A 9,890-nucleotide genomic window follows, 5' to 3' on the forward strand; every position below is an offset into this window, starting at 1 on the left:
AGGAGTTGGAGGGCAGGAACAGTAATTCACTGGCTAAGGGGAGGGGTAGACACATGATAGTCTGAGTGACAGGAAGGAGAATATACAAGGAGGGGGAGAGTGATACACAAAAATGAGGAGGAGTTGGATGAGCAATCAATATAGCAGAAGACTTGGGGAAGTATACATGGGATAAATGGGATAGAAGTAAACAGTTACATAACTAAAGCATTGGAACAACAGGACTCTGTGATACATGGATCGGGCCATAGACTCAGTGGGTAAAGGAGAGTAAATAATAGTGTTTGATTGTCTTGTGGATATTTTTTCCCCATGCTTACTATTATAAAATAGACATTTAAGTGTGATAGAAAGAGATATTGGGAATTATGATTACAAAATCCTTGTAAGCTGTCTTTAGCCTATAACTGATTGGGTTAGCTAAAAGGGGAATTAGATTTTGCCCATGGAAATAGGCTTCTTGTCAAGCCCTTCTCACATATGGTACCTTAGATAGAATCCTGAGGCCTACCCAGAACATTCTGAGGTGGGACATTTCCACTTTAAAAGATAAGCAGACCAACCTACACCAGCTAGAAACAAAGAAGATATTACTGCAAAGACCAGCAGAAAAAAAGGGACACATTTTGGCTGTTAGGATATCAGGAAAGCTGTTTGCCTTGAAGCCATCAAGGCAAGAAAAGTCAGCCTGTCAGAGTTAACTGCCTTACACCCTCGGAAACCCTGTACAGGGTCATTATGGGTCGGAACCAACTCGACGGCACTTAACAACAACAACAAGACCAAAACTCAAAGTGAACACAAGAGCAGTCTGATATGCTCTCTGGTGACTGCTCTGGTCTACTTGTAAGTGGAAGTGGAGGAAATGTAGCAATGAAGACATGGCCTGAGTTTGACTATGTTCCATAAAGGTAAATACTATTAACTGATGGTACATGGAGGGGACTGTAATCATTGCAATGAAACAAAATATTATTTGTTGCATCTAAAAGTAATAATCTGCCCTATAAACATTCACTCAATTCACAATTAAAACTTTAAAAATAAATAAATAATTAAGAAATGAGGAAGTAACATAGATTATCTGAAAAATTTTTAAAGGATAATTTGAATAATACATTTGCCCTTCTATAGAAAAAAATAAATAGGCCATCCCTGCTATTGTTAAAATACACACATGCTTTTTAGGTTGTTAACTGAGAAATGTAATATTTAAAAAGAAATAATACTGGGCCATAAACCGTTCGAGGCAAGGAACACATAATTCTACTTTAGACTGACATTCTTTGAAACAAAAAGAAAATATTCCTTATACTTCATCTCTGATATTCCCTATAATAATTGTTTCCATTGAGTGAGCTATAACCTTTTAACTTGTTTCAATATTGTATGATTATACCATTTAATTACATTTTTATTTATTAAGGATTAACCTTGACAAAAGATAACTCCAGACCCTGAAAACAAATATAGAGTACAATTCTAAATAAGAATTCATATATGGAAATAGAGCAATCTGATATTCATGACCAGATTCTAAGAGACAGAGCTAAAACTACAATGCTTACAAGCTTGGCTAATTTAAATGTAACACATGCTAAGGAAGACATACAGATTTTAATGTGTTAAGAATAATTTATATGACTTCATGAAAGATGGTGGACTGGACAGACACACAACACAGAACATCTACAACAAAAAACAAATGAAACAGATGTGAATGATAATTCAGGAACACTGACCTGCAAATGAAAGGATAGAGAAGTTGGTTGAATAATGGCTAGGAAAAATACTGAACAAAAGAGGTGAGAGAAAAAACAAATGGGTTTTTCTCCACTAGTCTGACATAGCACTGCTGTCTTTTAACTTTTGTAAGCAGAATTCTATTGAGACTGTAGTCTAACAAGACAAACACTCACTAGTGCTGGTGACAAGAAAGACAAAATTATTTCTTGTTCCTCACACCCTCCTGGTGACCAGTAGATTGGACAGCTTACCTTCACCTTTCAGCAATTGGTATCACCCATATCCTGGAGAGCTCATGCTCTACTTGAGGTCAGAGCCATGGATGGGTGCCAGGTGCACCGCCCCCATGAGAGGAAGTACCTGAAATTCACCTGTTTAGATGAGCATAATGAAAAGGCTGATACCTAGTCACTCCTGGGAGACAAAGAACTCCTTCCATAATCTGCCACCTTGCCCTAAGCTATCTTCTGGATCTCAAAGTCTGCCTTATGGGAACAAGCACTTTAACCTCAGCCACCTTCTGAGCTTGCACAACCTATTTATTGATCTGTGGACCTGACTCCAGCATCATCAAGAACTCCATCTAGGACCAAGCATCCTACCCCATAACCCCATCCCTATACCCTCTGAGCTACTTAGCTGGAAGAAGTTATTAACTCATACTAGATCACCTACCCTATATTCACTGTTTTCTACTCTCTGAGTTCTGTCCTACCCCACTTTTCTCCTTTCTTTGTTTTTTTTTTTTTTTTCCTTTTCTTTCTCTTTCTGTATTTATTGTCTTTTCATTATCTGCTTTTCCTTTTTCTTTCTATTCCTCTATTTCTCCTCTCTTTTTCTGTGCTTTTTTAAAAAAAATGCTTTCTTAGATTCATTTCCTTACTATTCCCTTTCTATATCCTTTATCCCCCTATTGAATTTTCTTTATTGTAATTCTTTTTTTTTTCCTTTTTCTCTTTCTTTGTATTATTTTTCTTGTTGTTTGCTCACTTTCCCCTACTTATTATTATTTATTATTACTTTTTTTTATTTTTTGCTGTTGTTTGACTTTTTGTTCCTTAATTATTTTTTTCTTGTCACATCTAACAGGAGACAGCAACCTTGCTTACATGGTCCAGCCACATCCTAAACTTCTTCAGCCCCGTCCACTGGGCAAGGAACACTACACACTTCTGTACCAACTGATAATTGGTAGATAGCAGCAATACCAACCAAACACTTTCTTAATGGTGCTACATGAAAAGAGAGCAAAATTATGCACACACTCATAATCTCCATAATATTCAACAGGACACAAATAATATGTGTCTTAAAACATACCAACATTCAATCATCAATTAGATACAAATGTAAAGCACTACAATGTTTCATAGAAAACAGACAATCTGAGTCACACACAAAAATAAGACAGAGTGACTTAAGCAAATGACCAAAATACAGAGAAGTCCTTTCTGAGGAAGAAATGGCATAGGAACTACCTGATAAGGGGTCCAAAAGAATAATATTTAGATATTTAGAATAAGATAAAGATCAAGAAAGTAACATAAAATTAAAGAAAACAGAAAAAAAGTTTAAGAATTCAGAAAAACACTATAAGAATAAATGAACAAAATAAATGAAAAAGTAGAAATAATTAAAAAACAACAAACAGAAATTCAGAATACTGATACTAAGATTTCAGAAATAGATTACACACTGATAGGACAAGGTGACAATCAAATCAATGGAAAACTAAATTAGTGAACTTAAAGACCAATGTCTTAATACTAACCAATGTTATAGAAATAATCAGAAAAAAATAATAATAATAAGGAAAACAATCCAGAGAAAACCTGAGACTCATGTGGGTCATAATCAAGAAGAATAGCTGGAAGACAGCAATTCTAGAACAGAAAAAGACAAAAAAAAAAAAAAAGAATTGAAGGAAGTAAACCTCCCTGATACCAGGAAACATGAGATGATATGTATTCAAGAAGCTGAAGGAACCACAAAGAGGATAGAAACCAATGGAAAATCATTGACATATTATAATCAAACTTTCCAAAACAAAAAAATAAAAAAAGAATACAGAGAGCAGTTCAGAGAAAAAGAAAATTTATCTACAAAGAAGAAGCCATAAGACTAAGTTCAGATTTCTCAGAAGAAACCATGCAAGCAAGAAGACAATGGGATGACACATATGTAATGTTAAAAGGAAAACATAATTGCCAAACAAGTACTGTATGCGCTGCAAAATTGGTATTCAGATATGTTGGCAAAATTAGGACATTTCCAAATAAACAGAAATTAAAGGAATTTATAAATCAAGTCCAAAATTACAATAAATACTGAAGTGAACTCTTTGCACAAAGGACCAACAACACTAGATAACAGCCAGATATTAACAATAAATAACAACACCATTTAGAAGTCAAACATGATATAGAATATCCAAAGTAAAATAAACCTAAAAATAGGGAATCAGATATAACAATTTGTAACAAAGACAACCCTGCAATAATGGTGATCTATGAGTAGATGCATGAATGGACATTAAGAATGAGCAAACGTGGGAGGAAGAATGGGAATAGAGTCACTAAAGTTCTATTATGAATAAGGTCACTGTGAGTTGGAATTGATTCAAAGGCACCTAACAATAATAACAAATACACTTTTGAGAAAGGATATTTGTATTTCGGTATTTAAAATATACCCATGAATGTAGTGGAAGATACAGGTGGAAAATTAGAAAAACTTAATGTTACTGCTGCTGTTGTTGTAGTTAGTTATTAATAAGTCAGTTCTGACTCATAAAGACTCCATGCACAACAAAATGAAACATTGCCCGATCCTGTGTCAATCTCACAATTGTTACACTTGAGTACATTGCTGTTGCTAATGTGTCAATCCATCTTTTTCGGGGGTCTTCCTTTTTTTTTAGCTGATCTCCAGGGACTGGTACCTCCTGATAACATGTGTGAGATGAAGTCTTGCCATCCTGGCATCTAAGGAGCTTCGTGGCTGTACTTCTTACAACACAGATCTATTTTTTCTTCTGGCAATCTATGGTACTTTCAATATTCTTCCCCAACACTCAAATGCAACAGTTCTTTTGTGGCATCCCTTATTCACTGTTAGACTTGCACATGCCTATGAGGCAACTGAAAATCCCATGGCTTGGGTCAGGCATGCCTTATTCCTTAAACAGATATCTTTGCTCTTTGGCACTTTAAAGAGGTTTTGTGCAGAAGATTTGCCTAATGCAATACATCATTTGAATACTTGACTGCTTCTTACATGAATGTCGATAATGAATCCAAGTAAAATTAAGTCTTTTAAAACGTCAATCTTTTCTCCATTCATCATTTATATATTTGTCTAATTGTGAGGATTTTTGTTTCATTTACATAGAGGTGCAATACATACTGAAGGCGATAGTCTTTGATCTTCATCAGTATTTTAAGTCCTTTTCACATTCAGAAATCAAGGTTGTATCATCTGCATATTATAAGTTGTTGATTAGAGTCTTCCTCCAACCCTGATACTGCATTCCTCTTTATATAATCTAACTTCTTGGATGATTTGTTTAGCATATATTTTGAATAAATATGGTGAAAAATACAACCCTGGTGTACAGCACTTTAAACTATTCATTTTTCTGATTTTATACTACTCAGTATCCCATTTTTATGTTTGAATGACTGTCTCTTGGTGTATGTTTAGATTCCTACTGAGCAAAAATAAGGGTTCTGGAAGACCCATTCTTATCAACATCATCCATAGTTTGTCATGATCCACACAGTCAAAAGACTTTGCAAAGTCAGTAAAGCACAGCAAACATCTTTCTGGCAAACACCATCTGCCTGAAGGTTTTCCTTGGTGAAATGTATGTTTACATCGCAATGTGCCCATGTTTTAATTGGGTTAGTTGTCTTTTTCTGGTACATGTGCTGCACTGTCCTATAAATTTTAGCGATTAGTCTCTTGTCTGATATATCGTTGCAATTTTTTTTTTTTCCCAGTCTGTGGGCTTCCTTTTCACTCTTTTGGTAAAATCTTTTGATGCACATAAATTTCTAAATTTTAGAATTTAGAAATTATAATCCCAGTCTTCTGTTTTGTCTTCTCTTATGTGTGTGTTTTTTGCCATGTTTGATAGTATGTATGCCATGTATTAGAGCCCTTAAGTTTGTCCCTATTTTTTTATTGATGACCTTTATAGTTCTGGGGTTTACATTTAGATCTTTAACCCATGTTGAGCAAGTTTTTGTATATGGTGAGAGACATGGGTCATGTTTCATTCTTTTGCAATTGATTTCCAGTTTTGCCAGCACCATTTGTTGAGGAGACTATCTCTTCCCCATTTCATTTTGGCTCTTTGTCGAGTATCAGTTGACTGTTGATAGATTTATTTCTGTGTTCTCAATTCTGTTCCGTTGATATAGTTATCTTTCATTGAGCCAACACCAGGCTGTTTTGACCACTGCAGCCATTTAGTAAATTTTGAAATTAGGAAGTGAGAGGTCTCTTTCTTAGTTCATCTTCTTCTTAAGCAGTGATTTGCTTATCTGAGTTATTTTTCCTTACCATATAAAGTTCATAATCTTTTTTTCCCTCTCTTCAAAGAATGTTGCTGGAATCTGGTTTGAGAATGCATTATATCTGTAGATTGCTTTGGATAGTATTGACATTTTCAGTGTTAAGTCTTCTCATCCATTAGCATGATATATTCTTCCATTATTGAAAATCTCTTTTAGTTCCTTGTATTATAGTGTATTGAAGTTTTCTTTGTAGAGATCTTTTGTGTCTCTATTTATATTTGTCCCCAAATATTTCATCCTTTGGGTGACTATTACAAATGGTATTGTTTTCCTTGTTTTCTCTTCAGCAACGTCTTTTAGTATAGAGGAATCTAACTGATTTTTTAATGTTTATCTTGTACCTTGACACTTTGGCAAATCTTCCAATGATTTCCAGTAGTTTTCTTGCTGAGTCTGTGGGATTTTCTATGCATAAGATCATATCATCTTCAAACTGAGAGAGTTTTACTTCTTCTTTGCTTATTTGGATAAATTTAATCTCCCTCTGTTTCCTTACATCTCTGGCTAAGACTTTCAACACAATATTAAAAGGAGCTGTGATAAACGGCATTCTTGTCTGGTCCCTGTTCACAAAGGGAAAGCTTTCAGTTTCTCTCTATTGGGAGTGATATTGGCTGTTGGTTTTGTACATATGTTTTTTAATTATGTTGAGGACTCTCCCTTCATTTCCTGCTTTGTTGAGTGAGTTCATCAGGAATGGGTGTTGAATTTTGTTAAATGTTTTTTCTGCATCAATCAATATAATCATGTGGTTTTTCTCCCTTTTTTATTTATGTGGTGAAATGTAACTATTGTTTCTAACATTGAATCATCCTTACATTCCTGGTATGAATCCCATTTGATCACATTGTATTATTATTATTATTATTATTATTATTATTATTATTATTATTATTATTTGCTGTGTGTTGAATTCTATTGGCTAGGATTTTCTTGAGAATTTTTGTATCTCTATTCATGAGGGATATTGGCCCATAATTTCCTTTTTTTAGTGATGTCCTTCCCTGATTTTGGTATGAGGATGGTGCTTGCTTTGTAAAATGTGTTAGGAAAAGTTTCCATTCTTTTCTATATTCTGGAATAGTTTGAATAGAATAGGTGTCAGCTCTTTGAATGGTTGGTAACATTCACCAGTAAAGCCATCTAGGCCTGGACTTTTTTTCATTGGGAGTTTTTAATGACCTTATCAATTTGTTCCTTGTTATAGGTCTGTTCAAGTTTTCTGCTTCATGTTGTGTAACTTTAGGTAGCTTGTGCTTTTCTAAAAATTCATTCATTTCCTATAGATTTTCAAATTTGTTGAAGTAAAAGTCTTCATTATACTGTTATTATCCTTTTTATTTCCATTGGTTTTGTTGTAATGTCACCTATGTGGTTTCTTTTGCATGTTATTTGTGTCTTCTCCCTCTCTTCTTTTGTTAGATTTACCAATGGTTTGTCAGTTTTATTAATCTTTCCATAGATCCAGCTTCTTGTCTTGTTGGCTTTTGCTATGTTTTTTTTCTGATTTTTATCTCATTCATTTTTGCTTTAATTTTCGTTAGTTATTTTCTTCTGGTGGCCATAGCTTTACTTTGCTCATCTTTTTCTAATTGTTGGAGATTTTGTTTTAATATATTGATTTTGTTTCATCTTTTTGAATGTGTGCATTTATTGCAATAAAATTTCCTCTCAAAACTGCTTTTGGTGTGTCTCAAAGGTTTTTATATGTTGCATTTTCATTCTCATTTGTTTCTAAGAATTTTTAAATTTCACTTTTTATTTGTTCTATTACCCATTAGCTTTTAAGCAGGATGTTATTCAGTTTCCATGTATATGATTTTGTTTCCTTGATCTTCCTATCATTGATTTCTAATTTTAAAGTATTGTGATCTGAGAAGATGCTTTGTAATATTTTGATGTTTTTAAATTTATGGAGATTTGCTTTGTGGTCCAATACATGGTCTATTCTGGAGAATATTTCATGTGCATTGGAAAATAATGTGTACTGTGCTGTTATTGAGTAGAATACTCTGTATAAATATAAGTGGCCAAGTTGGTTGATTTTGTTGTCCAATTCCACAATGTTTCAAATGAAATTCTTTCTGGTTATTTTGTTCATTTTTGAAAGTAGTGTATTCAAATATGCCTGTATTACTATAGAGTTGTCAATTTCTTTCTTCAATTCTATTTGCGTTAGCTTTATGTATTATGGGGCTCTTTCATTAGGAGCATAGATATATGTTATGGTTATGTCCTCTTGTTCATTTGACCCTTTAACCATGAGACAATGATCTTCTCTGTCACTTATGTAGGTTTTTACTTTAAAGTGTCTGAAATTAACATTGCCACTTCTGCTGTCTATTGATTGCAATTGGCTTGATAATCATTTTCAAATTCTTTAATTATTTATTTATTTTTTAAAATTTGTGTGTTAGATGTGTCTCTTGAAGACAGCGTATTAAAAGATTCTGTTTACTTATTTATTCTGCTATTTTGTCTCTTGACTGGGGCATTCAATCCATTGATATTCAGTATAATTATCAATATATATGGATTAATTGCTATCATTATTCTGTTTGTGTTTTGTGGTGCTTCTTATTTCTTTGTTCTGCAGGCCTTGTGTATTGAGTTCATTTATTTGTGTGAGCTTTTTTTGGTCAATTTGTTCATAGAATTAATGTTTACATAATCTTCTTCAACATCTTTTTCTTTTTCTGGTATGGAGATGTATTACATTTGTTTGATGTTACCCTATATTTTACTAAGTTCTTCCTCTTTTTATGATGGTCTGTTTTATTCTGAGAGCTACCTGACTTCCTCACCACCTGGATCTTTGTTATTATACTTTTCCCCTCTTTCACTTTTCACTTCTCCCAATCATAGACTGACTTCCCAAATACTTTAATTTCATTCTTGTATTTTTTTTTCTGCACCAGGTTCTTCCATCTCTGGAGGAAGTTACAGGTGGTGTTGCCACATATGTCAATCTCTGCTGTCTCTATTGTCTGCTCTTGCCAGTTCTCAGTCCAAATAACTCCCTTTAGTATGTTTCTGGAGTGCTGGCTTGGCTTTGAAAAAATCCTTTTATGTCTGTTTATCCTGAAATGTTCTGATTTCAACATCATATATAATTGACAGATTTCCTGTGGATATGATTCATGGTTGTCAAATTTCTCTTCTTTCAGAGTTTTGTATAAGTCTCTCTATTTATCTTCTTGCCTGCATGGTTTCTATTGAGAAATCAGAATTTAATATTATTGGCTTTCCTTTGTACGTAGCATTTCTTTTTTCCCTAGCTGCTTTCAGGTCTCTCTCATTGTCTTTGATGCTGTACAGTTTGATTATGATATGTCTTGGTGATTTTCTTTTGGGGTCTATCATGCCTGGGGTTCATTTAGCTTCTTGAATGTTTATCTTCTAATCCTTCAAGATGTCAGGGTAATTTCTTTCCAGCAGCAATTCAACTATCTCTTATGTGGTTTTCTTAATCTCCTCCTTCTCTTAAATTCCTCAGAGATAATAATAATCAGCCTCAGATTATTCATCTTCTAAATGTCCCACATGAATATTAGGCTTTCTTCA

The sequence above is a fragment of the Chrysochloris asiatica genome, unplaced genomic scaffold, assembly GCF_000296735.1.
Source record: "Chrysochloris asiatica unplaced genomic scaffold, ChrAsi1.0 scaffold00068, whole genome shotgun sequence".
Classification (NCBI taxonomy): Eukaryota; Metazoa; Chordata; class Mammalia; order Afrosoricida; family Chrysochloridae; genus Chrysochloris; species Chrysochloris asiatica.